The sequence below is a fragment of the Ambystoma mexicanum genome, chromosome 2q (assembly GCF_040938575.1).
Source record: "Ambystoma mexicanum isolate Mex_15411 chromosome 2q, UKY_AmexF1_1, whole genome shotgun sequence".
Classification (NCBI taxonomy): domain Eukaryota; kingdom Metazoa; phylum Chordata; class Amphibia; order Caudata; family Ambystomatidae; genus Ambystoma; species Ambystoma mexicanum.
In genome coordinates this window covers 196,293,826-196,314,896 of record NC_090924.1, presented here as the reverse complement: position 1 = coordinate 196,314,896, position 21,071 = coordinate 196,293,826, and the positions used below count along the sequence as shown (strand labels likewise).

The following is a 21,071-nucleotide window of genomic DNA, read 5'->3' as shown; positions in this document are numbered from 1 at the left end:
TAATGAACTGGGGTTATTGGGGTGTCCCTATCTCTTTCCTCTTCTCCTCTCCTGTAGACCCCCAAAGGTTAACGCTCTCACCTTAGGTAAGTGAATGCCGAGCTCTCCATCTGCCTCGGGGCAGGGTGCTGTAACCAGTTTCTTCACTGGATAGGTAGCGCAGGCCTCTTGACTTCAGAGGACTGCTGTCCGTCGTTTACTGCACGAACGGTAAGTTTCGAGTCATTCAAATGTCTTTAAAGTCTTTAGTAATGATGTCTCTTGTTTTGCAGGTTTCCGGCAATGGCGGATGACGGGCTGAAGTGAGTTGAAGATGGAGCTCGTGTGATGAATAGAAGCGCCTGGAAGCACGTAATTAAGCGCTTGTTGCCTGCTTCACGATGCGCTCTAACTGTCTTTTTATTTTGCAGGTACGAGTTCGGAGCGGCTGCAGGGTGCCGGAATACCCACTGGATTAGATGTGGAAAGGAGTAATGGCACGTGAGTATTAAAGTTCCCCAATGTCTTTAAACGCACCTTGTTTTGTCTTTCAGATGCGGGATGCAGCGCCGAAGGCCTCCGGAGCGTGCAAAGAGTTGGTAAGCTTTTGTCTTTCAGATGCCGGAATGCAGTGTGAAGACCTCCGGAGCGCACGAAGAGTAGGTAAGCCTTTGCCTTTCAGATGCCGGAATGCTAACCTGTTCTTTCTTGTCTTTATAGGTGTTGCTGAAGACTGGATTCAGGATGGTAAGCCTTTTTCCTTAGGCCCAGGACCGGATGCAGAAGACACGATGAGCGTTCTGCTGCAGAGGTTGCAGAATAACGCAAAGCAAGATTCATCCACCGGGTGTGGTTTAAATAGCCTCCTGTAGTGCTTCGGTGTCTCCTTCCACAGCCACGCCTAGGTAAGAAAAGAGTTCCTGCTTTCCAGAAGAGTTCCAGTGTTCTGAATCTAGGGAGTGGCTCCAGCCCCACCCAACAGGAAAAGTAGTTCCAAACAGAAGGGGATCAGAGACTCAACTGGCAGGCAAGTAAGCAGCATGGTCTGCTGCAGGTAAGTCCACCCAAGCATTATGAGCCCGGCGCTTCCAGCGCTGGGACTGGGCATATTTATGAGCCTGGTGCCACTGGCGCCAGGACTGGGTCCAAAAGGTCCCAATTGGGACTGGTTGGCACTCGGAACCTGGGTTATGGATCTGCTTCCAAGGGAGTTGGGAAAACCCTGACCTTTTGGAAGCAGAGATCATGACAGTACCCCCCCTCAAGGCCCCTCCCAAACCGGGCTTCTCCGGGGGTTTTGGCTTGTCAGGAAATGTTCGGTGAAATCTTTTGATTAGGCGAGGAGCGTGGACATATTCAGCAGGTTCCCAGGATCTCTCTTGGGGGCCGTAGCCTTTCCAGTCAATTAGGTAGAATAGTTTAGATTTGGAGATCTTGGAGTCCAGAATGCTTTTAACTTCAAACTCGAGTTCTCCATCAACTAGGATAGGTTTTGGAGATTTGGTTAGTCGGGTTTGAGGTTGCACGGGTTTTAATAGAGACGTGTGGAAGACCGGATGTATCTTCATGTGCGGGGGCAAGTCCAACTTGACCGCTACTGGGTTTACTATGGTAGTGACGGAATAGGGACCAAGGTATCTTGGGTTGAATGTGCGTGGCCCTTTTAGAGATAGATATTTGGTGGATAACCAGACTTGATCCCCTACTTGATAGTGAGGGGCTTCCTTCCGATGTTGATCTGCTCCTTTCTTGTATTGTTCTTTAGCCCTTTGAAGGTGAGAAACAGCTTCCTTAAAGGCTTGGGTGATTGTAGAATGCAGGTAGTCTACTGCTGGTGTTTCAAGATCTTGGAGGGGATCCAACTCCGAGGTTCGAGGGTGACTGCCGTACAAAAGAAAAAACGGGGTTTTCCCAGTTCCCGAATGGACAGAGTTATTGTAGGCATATTCGGCTATCCAAAGGATATCTTTCCAAGTTTTTTCAGTTTGATGCAGCATGCAGCGTAAATACTGTTCGAGTTTGATTGGTCCTCTCGGTTTGTCCGTCGGTCTGAGGGTGGTGACTGGTCGATAGTCTCACATCAATTTGAGCCGACCGACAGCAACTTCGCCAAAAATGAGAAATAAATTGACTACCTCGATCCGAAATTAGAACCGAAGGAAAACCGTGCAGTCGGACGATGTTTTCGAGAAATTCTCGGGCCAGAGTTGCTGCTGTTGGCAAGCCTTTGAGCAGAATGAAATGCGCCATTTTGGAGAATAAGTCCACGATTACTAGAATCGTATTGTATCCGGAGCATGGAGGTAGATCGGTGATGAAGTCCATAGAAAGCGTATGCCAAGGGCGAGGTGGGATGTCAATAGGGCGTAAGAGGCCTGCTGGTCTTTCCTTTTGACTCTTGTTTTGGGCGCATACTCCACAGGACATTATAAAGTCTCTGATATCTTTCTTCCAAGACGGCCACCAGAAGTAGCGCTTGATCTTTTCTGAGGTCTTGGCCATACCGGGATGACCTTCCATTAAAGAGTCGTGATAACAAGAGATTACTTTTTTCTGTAAATCTGTGCTGGATTGGTATAATCGTTCCTGGAAATACAATAAGTTGTCCTTTACTGCAAAGTCCTTTCCCTGCAGATGCCAATTCTGTATGTCTGCTGGAGTTACAAGTTGCCTGGCTTTATCCTTAACTTCCTCTATGGATTCGGTGGCGATTACACCCAGAATTCTTTGTTCGGGAATGATTGGTACAGGTTTGGGGTTGATCAAGTGTTCTTCCACTCCCATCCGAGAAAGGGCATCAGCTTTACCGTTCTTTGTACCAGGTCGATAGGTAATTATGAAGTCAAACTCGGCAAAGAATAATGCCCAACGGAGTTGTCTAGAGGACTGGGCTTTTGCGGTTTTCAAATATTGCAGGTTTCGGTGATCCGTAATCACAGTAACGGTCTGTCGGGCCCCCAGCAGGTAATGCCGCCAAGCCTTAAAGGCAGACTTGATAGCCAGAAGTTCCTTGTCAGTAATCGTGTAATTGATTTCAGGAGGCGAGAATTTGCGGGACCAAAATGCCACGGGATGCAACTGATTGGTTACCGGGTCCTTTTGTGATAGAACTGCCCCCATGGCAAGGCTTGAAGCATCAGTTTCCACGATGTAGGGGAGTTCGGGGCGAGGGTGTTTTAAGATTGGTGCAGAGATAAATTTAGTCTTCAAATCCTGGAAAGCTTGTTCCGCCTCGGTAGACCATTCAAAACGTTTGTTTTTCTTTAATAAGGCAGTGATGGGCTGGACTATTCGAGAGAATTCGGGGATAAACCTGCGGTAAAAGTTAGCGAAGCCTAACATGCTTTGCACACCTTTTACGGAGGATGGTGATGGCCATTTGAGAACTGTATCGACCTTCTTTGAATCCATACGCACTCCGCCAGGTGATAATATGAATCCCAAGAATTCAACTTCAGTCACGTTGAAAACACATTTTTCCAACTTAGCGAAAAGTTTGTGTTGACGCAATCTTTCGAGGACCATTTTCACGTATTTCCGATGTTCAGATTCCGATGAAGAATAAACGAGGATGTCGTCAATGTAAACAACAACACATACATCTATGAGCTCTCTGAGGACATCGTTCATAAAATATTGAAAGGCGGCCGGGGCATTGCAAAGTCCGAAGGGCATGACCTGATATTCAAATAGCCCATACTTGGTGCGGAAGGCCGTCTTCCATTCATCGCCCTCTTTTACTCGTACTAAGTGGTAAGCTCCTCTAAGATCCAGCTTTGTATATATGCATGCTTTTCTGACTTGGTCCAGGAGTTCAGGGATCAAAGGTAACGGATACCTATTCTTAACGGTGATCTGGTTCAGGGAGCGATAATCGATACAAGTTCTAAGGTCTCCTTCCTTTTTTGGAACGAAGAACAAAGCTGAAGAAGCAGGGGACTTGGAAGGACGAATAAACCCATTTGCCAGGTATTGATCCAGGTATTGTCGAAGGTGAAGGTTCTCAGGCTCGGTGAGGGCATAAATTCTACTACAAGGAGGAGTAGATCCAGGTATCAGGTCTATCTGGCAGTCATAAGACCTATGAGGAGGTAGAGAGTTAGCCTGATCCTTCCGGAAAACATCTTGGTATTCTAGGTATTCGGGAGGTAACTGGGGAGTCTCTGAAGAAATTGCGGCCAGTGCAACACCAGGTGGAGGGTGACAAGTAGAGACACATTCTGGAAACTGGACCGTTCTTGCTCGCCAATCGATCAGAGGATTGTGTTTCTCTAACCAAGGTATTCCTAGAATAATCTGAAACTGAGGGGCCTTGATCACATCGAACACGATCTTCTCATGGTGTCCATCTTGACTTACTAGCGTCACCTCTTGAGTGGTATGCGTTACTGGCCCGGAGGCTATCTCCGTACCATCCACCGTAGTAATGACGTCCTTTACAGCCTTGGGACAAAGAGTTAGATTCATCCTCAAAACCATTTCATGATCCACATAATTGCCGATGGCACCGCTGTCGACGTAAGCTTCAATTGCATGTAATCGATCCGGGTTATCAGGGCTAATGAGGACCATAGGTATCACGAAATGCGAGGTCACGGAAATGGTTTTCACGCTCGGCAAGAGGACCTCTATTCTTGTCGGGCGAGGTCGTTTCCCTGCTCAGAGTTTGTAACTTTGGTAACTGCAGCTCCTACTGCCTTCTTGGCAGGTTTCACCGGACAGTCTCGAAGAAAGTGCCCTGAGTTTCCGCAATATAGGCATAATTGCAACTGTTTCCTCCTTTCCCGCTCCCTTTGTGTTAGAGGACCTTTCAGACCCCCTATTTGCATGGGTTCCCCGGAGTCTACTCCTTTGGAAGGAGTTGGCGGTTTGGAAAATACTCGAGCATCAAACTTGGAACAATCGGCATTCCTGTTCTGCAGCCTGTGATCTATTTGAACGACCAAGTCTATATAATCCGAACAGTCTTGTGGGGGATTCACTACTTGGGCTAAAACGTCTTTGAGCTCTCCACGTAGACCTCTATAAAACAGCGTAATCCTTTTGTCCTCAGGCCATTGAGTTTCCACTATTAGTCTATTGAAAGATGCAATATAAGCCAAAAGGTCTTGATTACCCTGTCGCAACTAAAGAAGCTCATTGTCCAAGGCCTGCCCCTGTGAATGTCTTGCGAACAGTTTTTCCATACTAAGCTGAAAGGCTTGAAAATCATGGAGAAACGGATCATCTTGATTAACTAGAGGGATCGACCAGTCTGCCGCATTGCCACTAAGGTACGAAAGTACAAAAGCTACTTTTGCTTGATCAGTTGGAAAGGCTGCTGGCCGGCATAAGAAGTGCAACCGGCACTGATTGATAAATACTGCAAACCTCTTTGGGTCACCAGAAAATCGTTCGGGCGGAGCCAGAGGTACATTCCCAGGTAGGTTGATCTGCACTGGATTCATAGAGGATGTTGAAGGAAGATTTGCCCCTGATGCGGGTAACGGGGTCTGTCCGGCTTGTGACTGTAGCACTTGTCTAGCAAGATTGTCTGTTCTCTCCTTGGAAATAATTAGTTCCCTTCTTAGAGCATTCGTTTCCTGACGAGCTGCATGCACTTCTGCCCTTAGTTCCCCAAGTAACCGGGCTAGGGGGTCAGTATCCGAGGTTTCCATAGAGCCTGGGCGAGAGTTTTGCGGTGGGCTTTGCGTTCTGTAACGCTCACCTGATTCTCGCAGAGGCGCCGGTCTTGACTGGGCGACTACCGTATCTCCAAAGGTGATGTGTAGCACCCGGTTGGCTCTTGGGCTGGACCTCTGTGCACTGTATGCCTGACGTGTAGAGTAAGATGTCTGCAGATAGAAAATATGGGGTTAATGAACTGGGGTTATTGGGGTGTCCCTATCTCTTTCCTCTTCTCCTCTCCTGTAGACCCCCAAAGGTTAACGCTCTCACCTTAGGTAAGTGAATGCCGAGCTCTCCATCTGCCTCGGGGCAGGGTGCTGTAACCAGTTTCTTCACTGGATAGGTAGCGCAGGCCTCTTGACTTCAGAGGACTGCTGTCCGTCGTTTACTGCACGAACGGTAAGTTTCGAGTCATTCAAATGTCTTTAAAGTCTTTAGTAATGATGTCTCTTGTTTTGCAGGGTTCCGGCGATGGCGGATGACGGGCTGAAGTGAGTTGAAGATGGAGCCCGTGTGATGAATAGAAGCGCCTGGAAGCACGTAATTAAGCGCTTGTTGCCTGCTTCACGATGCGCTCTAACTGTCTTTTTATTTTGCAGGTACGAGTTCGGAGCGGCTGCAGGGTGCCGGAATACCCACTGGATTAGATGTGGAAAGGAGTAATGGCACGTGAGTATTAAAGTTCCCCAATATCTTTAAACGCACCTTGTTTTGTCTTTCAAATGCGGGATGCAGCGCCGAAGGCCTCCGGAGCGTGCAAAGAGTTGGTAAGCTTTTGTCTTTCAGATGCCGGAATGCAGTGTGAAGACCTCCGGAGCGCACGAAGAGTAGGTAAGCCTTTGCCTTTCAGATGCCGGAATGCTAACCTGTTCTTTCTTGTCTTTATAGGTGTTGCTGAAGACTGGATTCAGGATGGTAAGCCTTTTTCCTTAGGCCCAGGACCGGATGCAGAAGACACGATGCGCTTTATAAATAAATAAATACAAATACGATGAGCGTTCTGCTGCAGAGGTTGCAGAATAACGCAAAGCAAGATTCATCCACCGGGTGTGGTTTAAATAGCCTCCTGTAGTGCTTCGGTGTCTCCTTCCACAGCCACGCCTAGGTAAGAAAAGAGTTCCTGCTTTCCAGAAGAGTTCCAGTGTTCTGAATCTAGGGAATGGCTCCAGCCCCACCCAACAGGAAAAGTAGTTCCAAACAGAAGGGGATCAGAGGCTCAACTGGCAGGCAAGTAAGCAGCATGGTCTGCTGCAGGTAAGTCCACCCAAGCATTATGAGCCCGGCGCTTCCAGCGCTGGGACTGGGCATATTTATGAGCCTGGTGCCACTGGCGCCAGGACTGGGTCCAAAAGGTCCCAATTGGGACTGGTTGGCACTCGGAACCTGGGTTATGGATCTGCTTCCAAGGGAGTTGGGAAAACCCTGACCTTTTGGAAGCAGAGATCATGACACAAGGTACCTCAGCAAATTTCCTTCTCGGTGTCATCGGAACCAGTTCCTCAGATTACATCTAAACCTCTATACCACCAATGAGGTTTTATGGGGAAGAAAAGATGGGAAGACTCAAAGTGACAAATGTTGCTTCTGTGCAACAAGCATTGAAACAAGTAAACATCTGATAATTAGATGTCCCAAAATTGCAGCCCAGCGTTCACCTCATCTTGGGAGTTTCGCACCAAAAAATGGGAACATGGAAGACTGGTGGAGCTACCTAATTTCAGGAACAAACACCCAACTTGCGCAGTTGTGAATTTTAGGAATATGATCCTACCACATCATCTCTAACGAGATGAAATGAAATGACTAGAAATGGTGTGAAATGCTGTGAAATGTTTGAGCTAGAAGCGGAAATGAATGACTAAAAAGTTTCTTTTTTAAAACTAAATGTCAATAAAAAAAATTAAAAAAAATAAAAATACTATAGGTGTTCATGGACTTGCCATAAAATAGATAACCCCTGTTCTGCAAAACAGGTAATGTCAAGTACGAACCAGAACTTTCCTGTCAACTGTATTATCCAACGACTGTGGAGTGCCTCAAGGATCTGTACTCTGCTCAGTAGTTCACCCCATACATTAAATCATCTTGCAGACTTAATTTGACCTTTTCAAATGCATCCAGATGACACGAAAATGGTGTTTAAACAGATGATAGTACAAGCAACCCCCAAAGAATCTAAACATGTTTGTCCATATTTTATGATTGATAATAACCTCTGGTGAAATGCCTTCAAATAGGACATCTTCGTGCGGGTAAAAAACGCACACCCACATTCTTCTGCCCTTCCACCACCATGGTTCACAGGTAACTGAAGCAAGGAACCCTGGAAAACGTTTTGACTAACATTTCTCTATCATCATGCAAATAAATTAACCAGAAAATTCCAGCACCCCCTCAACCTGGTCAAACGCATATAGCCTCTTCTTAATATAGAAGTTAATACAGCTATGTCTTTGGCCCCCCCATTGACTATTGAAATATTCTCCTCTACTCAGGACTCCCTAAAAATCTGATCCACTAATTTCAACATCTCCAGTATAAGGCAGTGCGAAAGATCATAGCACTGAAACCATGGGACCATATCATGACCAATCTGAAAGCCTTCCACTGGCTATCAAGGAATCCGAGAATTTATTTCAGAATGCAATGCATTCGGCAACAAGCCTGCTGGCAAAAGGACCAAAATATTTTACCCAAAGCCCAAGGACATGCACCTCTCAAAGAGAACGCAACTCTTCACATGAAATGAAACTCACCACTGCAACCTTCAAAATAGGAGCTATGGTGGAAGAACTCCTACAGCTCTTACTACTCCACAAACCATCTGATCTTTCTTTTGAGTGAGGCGAATCACCTTAGGTTTTTAGCTGTTTTCCTGACCCTATCTATTTAAAAAAGTGTTAGAAACAAATAAATCACATGCCATTGTCTCTCCCAACCCTGCTAATTCGTAACCTTCCTCTGGAAGATATGATAATTGGACTTTCAGGATCAAGACTGAACTGCTGCTGAGCCAGAATACTCCATGACTTTTAATGATCTGCTTGCTGCAAACTGTAGTGAGTTGGCAGAACTCCCAATTTTATTATGCGAGGGCAAGGGACTTGGTTAGACCTCCACTACCTAGGTGCCGCCCAGAGGAGGATGTAGTAGGATCCTGCAGACTTGCCAGCCCCTCTCAAACGTGGTATCACTCCATCAGACACATCACTGACACCAACTACTCAACCAAGACTTTAGTGCTTGTAGCCCTTCAGGCCATATGGTAATCCTTCATGGGCCCAACTCTAGTACTCCACACAGTAAGTTTGTAAACCCACAGACTCTGCAGAGCACAACATTATGGTTTCCCCCACTTATACAGGAAACAAAGTTGGCAACAGGACCGCAATTCAATCCGAGATGCCACAGCAGTCCACACCCAGAGTAAGGAGGGACGTGGAACCCCACACATTAGCTAAGACCCTCCATAGGAAAGCCAAGATGGTGCCGACCTACCATCGTGGATATGAAACTACAGAATCAACAGTTGATTAAACAATGCAGAGAAGGTATCTATAAAATTATTAGTGCTCAATTAAGGACATCTGTGAGAAATGCAATGTACACCTGGCCCCAGCCAATCACAAGGGGACGGACACGGACACACACGGACACACACGGACACACACACGGACACACACACGGACACACACACACACACACACACCCCCCCCCCACACCCTCCCCCCTCCCCGCATTGCCAGAGATCTATGTCAGAGCCAAATATGGAATGCTGATATGAAGTCTGAGGGAGAACTTTCCAGTGAATACTGATATTCAAGAGCTCTGGGAGAGACCAATTCATGGAATACCAGGAATCAAGAAGCCTAGTAAGACTCAAAGGACATGGTTCAACAGTTAACTTTTAATCAAACGAAAGAAAATGCTGCACTATCCCTATTGCTAAAAGAGGGTTTCCCTTTCTGACAAATAAAATTAAGGTGCTTAAGGGGATGTCAAACAACTGAAAACAGTCCTTTGTCCTAACCTGTCCAACTAACTGGCGGGCCTACCGCTAGATGAAAAGGAAACAGAAATTGAGAGAGTGTTTTCACACTGGAGGGCGTCAATGCCTCCTATCTGGCCTCCAGACAATCTTCAAAGTCAAAGGTTTGTACCAGGACATGGTTCCTTGCCTGGGTCAGCACAGAGGGTATTCAAAGCAGAAATCAAAAAGATCAAAAGTGGGAAATGGCCAAGATGGAAGACAGAGCAGATGCATGAATGGCAGCTCTGTTATCCCAGGCCCAATGAATTGGTAGCATGCCGGTGTAGCCCCTATCCAGGACCTGAGTGCCCGCTAATGAGGCAGTGAGGCAGAGGGGACGACACAACTAAACTTGGAAGGCACTCTAAGGTACAGGAGAGGCTTCACCAACAAACACTGCGTCCTGCCTGACCCAAGATGGCGGCTGCAATGATCGGAGAGGAGAAACGGGCCGCGGAGCAAAGAGGAGGGACTCTGGCTACAGAAGATCCTGATGATTGGAGGACTGGTGGCCATGCATACAGCAGTCCGCGGGACCCTGTGAACACTCATGTTGAGGAGGAACCCGGGTCCCTCACCTCCCTCCTACCCTGTCCATTAGAATTATGTTGCAGTAGTGATGGAAACGCCCGACACGACCGCTGCAATAAGAAGGCCGGATAAGCTAGGGCAAGGAAGATCAGAGTTCAGCCACATGAGAGCAGAGTAAAGGGGGAACAGGGGAAGGTAGGGCTGACCGAGGACTGAGAGACCGGGGTGAGCGACACCCTGGAGGCTCGTAGACACAGACCACTGCCTATGGTGGAGAAGAGCGTGAATGGAAGGGTGAAGGAGCACAAAGGTGCCCCGGGGAGCTCCACCAATATTAACTGCAAGGCTAATGCCAGGTCTCACTTTTAGTGAAAGGCAAAACACTCTCGCTATCCACTTATCAAGACAACGTCGTAGGGGCACACAGCCACTCTGGGTCCCAGAGAGACAAGAAGGCATAGAAAGAAAAGGGGGAGAATCATAGGTGGATAATAGGCTACAGGGAATTGAAGGGCCCAGGAAGCGAGGAGGATATCCAAGGGGAGAGGACTAGACACGGACCGGCTGACTAGGGGCATGATGATCTCTGTGATTAAGAAGGACAATGCATCTACCGTCTCAAAATGGAGGACTTTGTGATCAATGAAGAACTTTCAAAAGAGATAGACAATAAGAAGGAGATCAACGATTTGGGAGACACAGGTCCTCATGGCAAGTTTGCTGGTCCGGAAACAAGGGTGCCGGTAAGCTCACCGGCACCCTGGTTTCTGGACCGGCAAACTACATGTTTGCCTGCGGGAGCCGCTGTATCCACAGGTCTTATGGGACTCTATAGGAGTGGTTATGAACACATTTACCGGCGCCCGACTTCCCAGCCACCGGACTCGTAATATGAGCCGGTAGCACCGGGAAGTCAGGAACCAGTAATTGTTTACGGGTTCGGCGGCAACCCGCTGGTAGCACCAGCAGGGTTACCGCCGGACCCGTAATGAGGCCCACAGTCTCCAATTACTAGAGTGTGAATGCAAAGCTGGACAGTGGTACTACCCATTTAACTCAGGAGATTCAGGTCCTAACAGAGAATTAAGAGGCCCTGCAGAGTAGGTGTGATGGCCTGGAGAACAGGTCTCGAAGAGACAACCTAAGAATGAAATACCTAAAGGAAGGAGTGGAGGAGAACAATATTAGAGGTTGACCCAGCAGAAACTCCAGCAAAAATCGACAGAGTTGACAGGGTGGGCATTAAATGAAAGTGGGATGAAAAGCCTAGGCACGTCCTAGCTAAATTACATTACTTCACAACCAAAGAGGTCACACGCAAGGAGGCAAGGAAGTGAAAACCCAACGATTTCAAAGGGGCCAAGGTCTAGATTTTCCAAGACGTCACACAGCTCACCCTAGCAAAACAAAGGAAAATGAAGCCCATCAAGGAAACTCTGGATGAGAATGGTGTTAGATATACATGTACATACCCATTCAGCTTGCAATTAAGATGGGAGGACAAGATGGTCAAGCTTTTCATTGCCGAGAAGGAAACGTTGTTCCTCTGGATTGAACTGGGGTCGCAGGGGGGGCACTGAGGACACAGTTTTGATAAGAAATCAGGATCCATAGCAGAGGGCCTGCACTTCCTTGTGAAGTCCTTATTAACAGCTGGAGTAGTGTCAGGATACTTCCAATTCTCCAGCACTCAGTTCCTTCCTCAGGGCCATAGGGAACGGTAGGACAGGGTCTTTTGGAAGACCTTTTTGTAATATATCTGTCAGGTCATCTTGTTGTTGTTCCGCAGCCCCAATATTCTGTCACCTTACCCATGACAGACCCGTATGAAGCATCTGCATGTACAGAAGGATCTGCAGTGTCAAAATCAACCTCAGGTGAGGTATCAAGCCCGCTAGCATCCTTCAAGGAATCTACAAGGAGCTGTAATCTGGACTCTTCCGAGATTAACTCCTCCATGCCAAACGGAGCACTCTCTCAATCCTCCTCCTCCTCAAAAATCAGACCCATGGACTTAAAAATGTACTTTCTTGCAAGAGGTCTGTAATCCTTCGACAAATCTGTTGAAGTCGTTGGTAGCTTCGACTTAGAGCGTCTCAGCGCCAAAGGAGTCGATGTGAACACCCTTGAAGGAGTTGAGGGTGGAGGCTTAGACTTCAGTACGTCTCGAATCTTCCAGACTCTTAATGCTTCTCGAGGGAGCTTTGCTTTCTTTCCTGGGCTCGTAGGTGCGCTAGCAGAAGCTTTAACTGACTCCCTGTCGGTCTTAGGAGGCGCATTGGGTCTGAAGCCCTCTACTGCTCTTTTGCAGGAGGGTAGGGTGGTGGGGAGGGGGAGGGAGGACTGCATTCTCAAACATCATCATTTGGAGGCAAAACTTCTCCGGTTTGGCTTTTGACATCAACTTCACAGGGAAATGTACCCGTTTTCTATCTGGTGAGGAGTCAGAAGAAGAAGAGGGAGATCTATGACGCCTCTTCTTCGACTTCTTCTGGGTGGCCGATGAAGAGTGTTGATAACCGCTTCTGGACAAGAACGCTTACTATGTTTTGAGTGCTTTTCTCTCGCGGAGGTGAAATACTCCTCAAGCTTCTTCCCTCGGAAGACCTTTTCTTGGATAGAGTAGTAGAAGGAGACTTGGATGGGGGCCTACCCAGGAAAAACTTCCCCTTCCTCTCTTTCAAGGTCTTAACAGTCATTGAGTCACAAGAGCAGCAATCATCGACCTTGTGATCAGTCCGAAAACACCCAACAGCATATCCAATGCAGATCAGAGATGGATGTCTTCGACCCGCAATCAGTACACCTTTTAAAACCGGTCTTTGGAGTAGACATCTTTGCAATGCGAAAATAATCACTGAGGCAATTTTGAACCATCTGAAGCATGCTGAGCATGCAGAAAAACAGAACTGAGGCAAAGGGCGCGGTGCATGCTTCTTATACTAGTGTCTATGTTATAGTAGGGAGCACAATGGAAGCCACAGAGGGACATTGAGTCAACGATGCACTGCACCCTCTGCTGAGAAAAAATTTCCAAAGCTGCAAAAAAGGTATCGAAAAATATCAAAGATAAGGAATATGTGGGAGGACACAATCCATTAGAAATCTTTTTTGTTCAGAAGTTCAAAACCGAACTGTCTCAGTTCCTCTGGTTACAGATGTACTAAATTCATGAAAAGTTTTCAAGTGTACAAAAAAGGATAACACAATTCAACAAAGGTTTCAATGTGTGAGTCCAATAGGTTATTCAACCTAGCCCCCTCCAATAATAGTGTATCTGAATGTCAAACTCTCTCACTCGAGTGTTCACACTCAGTGTGGGCGTTCTACTTTTCAGTTTATGGCTCTCTTGGCCTTTAATATTGGTGTCATTTCTCATGCCCTTTGGGTCATCTCGGCTATTCCCAGGTTCTCCAACCTCAAGGTTTCTCTGGTCCATTTGTGTCGTAGATCGTCTCCGCCTGCCGCGCTATGGCCTCCTGTCACGACGGCCTTTTCAGTACCTCATCGCTCTTCCCTTATTTCATTCTCTGTACGGGGGTGGAAGAGCTTTCACCCCGGCCTTCCTGGATTTGGCAGTTTCCTTGGCTTCCTGGACAACCTACAGGTCCTACATGTTATCTTTTTATTAGTACTTGCCCGAGCAGCAGCACCAGTTCTGTGCATCTCCTCCCCTGCCGTTTAGGTTAGCGTTCGGGAAGCTCATCCTCCAGCTGAAGAATTCTGTATTTTTATAGGAGTTTCTGGTAAGAGAGGCAACACGCTTCTCTTTATAAGATGTCGAGTCTGAGGAGGGTTCAGCAGTGGTGTAAGAAAAGCCAAAACGCCTCACCACCGTTAAAGTTCCTTTGGTCCCCATATCGGTGGAGAGTACAGTCTTTAAGGGAGATCTCACTGTACACCCTGGCAGTTCGGATCACTCCCAGTGAGGTCCTGCTTGCCCAAACCCCTAGGGAGTGTCTTGCGGAGCAGGCTCACCTCCCTAGCCTCTATGGGGATGGCTCCCACTTGGCAAAAAGGGACACATTTCCAAGATTTGTCACAGAGGCAAAAGGTCAGGGAGCATGCTAAATATAGAGAAGATATCTAGGAAAGACGTTAGGGAGAGGTCCTGAAGAAAACTCGCAGGACAAGCCAGAAAGTAAGAGGTCAAAGAAAGACCTAGGAGAGAAGTCTAAAGCCCCAGCAGCCAGGAGAAGCCTAAACGTTTATCGGGAAAGCTGAAAGACAGAGGAAGGCTAAACTGAGTAAGCCTTGAAGGACCATCCCCGGAAAACCTTTCTTGTGTTATTTTGTAGAGTACTTTGAAGGAGGCTTTGAAGGACTTGTTAAGAATATGTTACACATTTTTAGGAAGCCTCATCTGAGGTACTTGATACATATGGAATACCTCCATTTTGGCTACCCCAACCCTACAACGGTTTCATTCTGCATTTCCGTATTTGAAGACCTTTCCCTTTAACCTACTGGCCTTTGGTCCAAACTCTTCCCTGACTTACTAAGAAATAGACAACTTTTAGGTCACACCACTCTCATGTGATGTGTGTCATTATTCAGCCTTCCCACAATACCTAACCGAAAAAAAACAAAATAATTGATCAGGTGAAGATGTGAAACTTTCCAGGTGTGTAAGAAATTTCTGCTGGTTTCAAACTAATTGCACTTCATTTTACTTTCCCCTGAGCTGTAATGTGATTAGGAATGTACCAAGGATTGTCAACAAACTGATGTCTTGTTTTCTTGACACAGTTGTACTCCTTCTATAGGTGTGCCTTCACCACCCAAACTCACTTACCTTGGGGTACAATGAAAGGGATGTTGCCACAGAGTCTGACTTGACAGATCAAATATAAATGCAATAGTACTGTTGGTTAACTGCCAGTGAGAACTAAACTAAGTAATTATTGTGGAGGACCAAACAGCCGAATGAACCCAATCATGCCAGATTTTGGGGAATGGAGAATCTTGCCGGTGCAGATATGTGGCTCCTCCTATAACATTAGTGCATTACCCCTGGTGACAATCAACTAGGGTGAGTGTGTATTATAAACAGAGCCCGTTAGTTCTCTAGTAGGCTGCCTACAATTCAGTGGCATATTGTGAAAAGCAAGTGTATTCTCCCTGTGATCCTTTTGGAACTGCGGAGGAAGCCCCTCATTCATGTTTCAAAAATGACATAAGGCACAACACTTCAGTGTCAGCCACTGTGAGCAACCCGAGGGCGTCCTCACTTACTTTCCGCGGCACCCTCTCCTCAGGTGGCCAGGTAAAGGCCATCGTTCTTGTATCCTGAGCCTGGGGGTGGATATGCGAGGGAAGATCACCTGTGTGGTGGAGGGTGGGGAGCAGCTCCTTGGGCGAGACATGGTATCCTCCATTCCCTTTTCACAATGAATCTTCGGTCCCAACAGCATTTTTGGTTACTGTCAATCCTTCCCCTTTTCCTCATTTCAAAGTGACCCTCAGAAATGCCATTGTTATACTGGGACGAGGAAGAGATCAACTAGGAGGGCCCCTCCTCATTTGGGCAGGTTAAACACACATCAGCCTTCCTTCGTTAATACAGAGAAATATCAGATCAATACCAAAACAAGGAAGAAAAAACAGGAAGTTAGGCACACTTAAGTAATAACTGAATGATGTTAAAATATACTGCAAGTTTGGTTTCTATTGTTAAAAATAAACTAATAAAAATTGTTTGAAAAAAAAAAGTTAGACACACTTCCACTCATCCACAACACTTTGGTACTGGGACGAGCAAGAGGCTTGCGGAGGAGTACCACTGTAATAGCCACGCATGCCCAACTAATAGGTTTAACTATGGTCAGGCAACTGAAGTGTGTAACGCTCACCTGATTCTCGCAGAGGCGCCGGTCTTGACTGGGCGACTACCGTATCTTCAAAGGTGATGTGTAGCACCCGGTTGGCTCTTTGGGCTGGACCTCTGTGCACTGTATGCCTGACTTCAAGAGTAAGATGTCTGCAGACAGAAAATATGGGATTAATGAACTGGGGTTATTGGGGTGTCCCTATCTCTTTCCTTTTTTGCTCTCCTGTAGACCCCCAAAGGTTAACGCTCTCACCTTAGGTAAGTGAATGCCGAGCTCTCCATCTGCCTCGGGGCAGGGTGCTGTAACCAGTTTCTTCACTGGATCGGTAGCGCAGGCCTCTTGACTTCAGAGGACTGCTGTCCGTCGTTTACTGCACGAACGGTAAGTTTCGAGTAATTCTATTGGCCCTCATTACGACCCTGGCGGAAAGTGACTGACCGGACCGCCACAGCGTAAATAGCGTTTCCGCCATTGCACAAAGGAGCAAAGTGCGGCCCATTCCGACCCATCGGGCACGAGCACCACGGCATGGCGGAAGTGCAAAGTCTGCGATGGCGGAAATGACCCCAAAACGGCCCACACCGCCGCCGTACGGCGCCCTAGGTGCAATACCGCCACCCATCACAGCGGACACCGCAGTGTGCACCTACCGGAAAGTACGGTGACCGTAAATATACGGAAACGGAAGTAAAAACATGGTCCCGGAACGGGAAACATCCCGCCGTACACCTATAAAACCACAAAAACCACACAACCACTAAAAACACTACCCAGAGACACACCCCAACCCGTCATCCACCCTAGCGAAACCAAGAAAAATGGGAAAAGTAGCGAAGAAAGCGTGCGACCGCAAGCGGCAGGTCCACTTCTCCCGTGAGGAACTCACCGTGCTAACAGAGACCCTCCAGGAGAATGCTGCCGTCGTCTTCTCCACGCAAATGACCAGGACGGCACTTGCGAACAAGAAGGCCATATGGGCTCTGGTGGCACAGCGGGTAAGCGCGGTGGGGACCGCACCCCGCAACCCACAGCAATGCAGAAAGCGGTGGGACGACCTGCGGATACGCGTCCGCAGCATACTCTCTGCCAACCGCAACATTGCCACAGCCACCGGGGGAGGTCCTGAATCACCCATCAAGTTGACCCCCTGGGAAGAAATCTGTGCCTCCACCATCGGAATGGAGAGCATAGAGGGAGTCGGAGGGATGGAGAAAGGAGTGCAGACATCAGAAGAATCAGGTAGGTGGGCCAGATAAAACAATGCTAAATCCACAATGTCCAATCATGTGAAGTACCATGTGTCCACATAGTGCAACAGAAACACATGTCCAGGAGAACGTCCACACACATCGCCCTGATAGCGCACTTTAAAACCACAATAAATACATAAATAATTAAAAACCCCTAAAACACCCACCACACGTCCAGCAGGCACACCCTAACTGCAGGCTGCCAAACAACTGCACCCTCACTCCACACACAAATGAAAGCACCTCCAAGGCACCGACCCAAATCACCCTCATGTACCACCCCAATGCATATGATACAATGCCATTCCAATACCCACAGACCCATTAATAACCCTCGCCCTCCTTTACTCCACCACAGGGTCCGATCCAAACGACGAGCATCAGGACACCCCTACCAGCACACCTGCAAAGAGGGCCAAGACCAACGGCCAAAGACCCTCCACCTCAGCTGCACGCATCAAGACACGGCAGCAGCACACATCAGGTGGCAGCACAGAGGAGGGAACATCAACAGGCACCCCAGCAGCCAGCATGCCCACAACACCACCACCACAGGTCCCCCCAACGGATGCCACAGAAGGCACTGCCTCTGGTGGCAGCAGCACCATAGGTGACACCCCATTGATGGCAGCATGCTCCGACACAGAAGACGGGGATGTCGAAGTCAGATCCATCCATGACCTGTCCCATTCCCCCTGTCTGTCCCATCCCGTACAACATGAGGATACCACGCAGGGGCACCCACAAGACGACGACTGGCCATCCCCCCCAAGCCCTGTGGCAAGGCAACATGAGGTCAACAGCCCCTCTGTGACACCCCCGCAAATGGCCATGGCCCAGCAGAGGCAACAGTCCCTCGACCAGTTAGTCGTGCAACAGCAGCAACTGGCCACGCTCCTTAAGGACCATGCTGATGAATGTGGGCGCACTAAGGCAGACATAGAAACATCAACTGAGACACTCAGGGCAGAAATGGAGAGAAGTACAGAGACACTAAGGGCACAAATGGAGAGTAGCACCGAGAGCCTGAGAGTCCAAATGGAGAGAAGCACCGAGAGCCTGAGGGGGGAACTGCATGCGACGTCCAAAGACGTATGTGCCGAACTTGCCGCAGTGCGCCGTGTGCTCACCGAGCTCTCACAAACCCTTAGGGACATGCATGGACGTGAGCAGGCAGAGACATCATCCGTTGCAAGTTCCGTCCAGGGCAGCCCCCAACGTAGATCTGGGAGGAACCTGCGCTCCACAGGCAGGGGTGCCCCTGATACCCGCAGAGGGGGCCTGCAATAGCGACAGCCCACTGACAATGAGCTTCTTTGGACACTGGTGTTCGGGGGGGAGGTAGGAGGGTGGAGGGGGTGTGTTGGGCTCACTTGGGTGGCGGGTCGATAGGGTGTTCAACATGATATCACATATGCCATAAACAGTGCACGATCAACCAATGAGATGTGTGGACAATGATCTTTGTGTACTAGGCCATCATAGGCGTACAGTCCATATTGTGCATGTACCAGACACACACAGGGCCACGAGTCCCGTGTCCATGTATCAGCCACCAGGCGTGAGTGCTAGAAGCATGCATCAATGAGATGCTGACGAATGTCACGGCCCTCCGGTGCCTCGCAGACTCCTTGAGGTGCTGCCACATCCCCACCCTCATCACGACCATCATCAGGTGCTTGCAGTTCTGCGTCAGGGGGCATGGGCACATTTCTACGTACGCACATGTTGTGGAGCATGACACATGCCATGACCATCTTTGCAACCTTCTCATGGCGGTACAGGAGTGCCCCGCCAGACCTGCTGAGGCAGCGGAAACGAGTCTTCAGTAGGCCGAATGCCTGTTCTATGACCACACGGGTACGTGAGTGGGCATGGTTGTAGTCCTCCTCATGCTGGTCCCGTGGGTTCCGGACTGGTGTGAGGAGCCATCTCTTCAGTGGATACCCAGCATCACCTGTATGTGGACGATAAACGTATGATGTGGAATGCCATTGCTACGTACGCACACCCCCCCCCTTCCTGCCAGGTCATTGCCGCATCACATACCCCACATCATCATGCATGAAATGAGACTCACCGAGTAGCCAGGATCTGTTCCCTGCGTGTCGCTCCATGTAGCGTGGTATAGTAGAGTTCCTCAAGACCATAGAATCATGGGTTGATCCAGGGAATCTGGCACAACAATGTGTAATGATCCTGTTGGAGTCACACACCATTTGTACATTCAGGGAATGAAATTGTTTTCGGTTGCGGTACTGGGCCTCCATGGCATGTGGGACGACCAATTCCACATGGGTGCAGTCGATGGCACCAATGCAACCCGGTATGCCGGCAAGTGCATGGAATCCCACTTTTGTGTTGGTAATTTCCTGCTCCGAGCGTGGTAGAGAGATGTAGTCGTCTGCGTGCTGCAGGAGGGCATCGAGCACTTGCAATAGTGTCCGTGAGAACAGTGGCTGAGAAATGCCATGCAACTGTCCGACTGTGTGCTGGTAGGTGCCTGTGGCCAGGAAGTGTAGTACAGGCACCACCTTCAGTAGGGGTGGGATGGCGGTTGGACTATCTATCATGCTGACAAGGTCAGCCTGTGTCATGTCCACAATGGCGGCTATGGTGTCCCGGTCCAAACGGTAGAGGGTGTGGATCTGCTCATCAGTGAGGTTGAACGGATGTGCTCGGAGGCGTGGGATTGCGGGCTGCCTGCGTGGTGGTAGTGGCTGTGCTGGCGGCCCTTGCTGGCCCTGCCTTGGCCTCCTCCTCCTCCTGCGTCTCCTCGGTGCGGCCGGTTGTAGTTGGTGTTCGTCTTCTTCTTGGAGTTGGAGTACTTGCAGTGCTATCAGGTCCCCCAGGGCCAACATCGCGAGTCCTGCCGGGAGCATTTCGGAGTGGGTGTGGTTGTGGGAGGAGACTGGGTGTGCAATGTATGTGTTTTCAGGCTGTATGGCCTCCACCTGTGGTGATTCATTCCACCTGTGCAAGCTGCTCTCCCCTTTGGGCGAGCACGTCCCGCACACAACCCTGCAATTCGAGGAATGGCATCTTGCTATTGCATTCATGTATTTGTACCCGATGGCCGTGTAACATTTGTTGATATGTACATTCGGCTATGGTCCCATTGTTTCACATACAATCTTTGCAGTCGCGAACAGACTTGTGATGGGTCAGTGGAACGTAGTACTCGAGTAACGGTGGGCCCTCATGCATCACTGTACCGAGTTGCACCGACGGGCGGGGCGTCCCATTCGTGGGTGAAGGCAGTTGCCATTTTCACACACAGCCGCACTAGATGGATTAATTTGTGATTTCAAACGGCCACAGATGCCTTTTCGACGTGATGTTGCAAATGAGGAATTCGAAGGGCGGCGCTTTCGGTTTTCAGCTAGCGCCGGGGAGATGCCCACAGGTCTGACTGCAAATATAACGTTCTATTGTTCGATGTCCTTGAGACAGGGGCCATGGCGAGGAAGCAATGATTGATATGAATAGTTTGGGATGCGCAATAGCGACGTGGGCGATGAGGCCGGACGTTCCCAAATACATGTTACTTCACAACACTGGAATTACGGGCTGGGGCACTGTGGATTTTGCAGGCTGCATAACGCACAGACTCAATGGAAATTTCTAATGTTATGTGAGTAAATATTCAGGCGTTTTTATACCGGGATGAGGGAATGATGAATGGATGCATGGATAGGTGATTTGATACAGGGTTTGCTATGTACAGGGCTTCTTGAAATCTATCTGCCTCCCCTGCGCTAAGTGATGCAGGGCTGCCATAGT

General features: G+C 48.6%; 1 protein-coding gene across 1 annotated transcript in view; it reads right to left on the bottom strand.

The window, feature by feature from the left end:
• CEP20 (centrosomal protein 20) overlaps positions 1–21,071 on the bottom strand; it is a 295,453-nt gene that overhangs the window by 139,075 nt on the left and 135,307 nt on the right. The gene's annotated exons all lie outside the window — the stretch shown is intronic.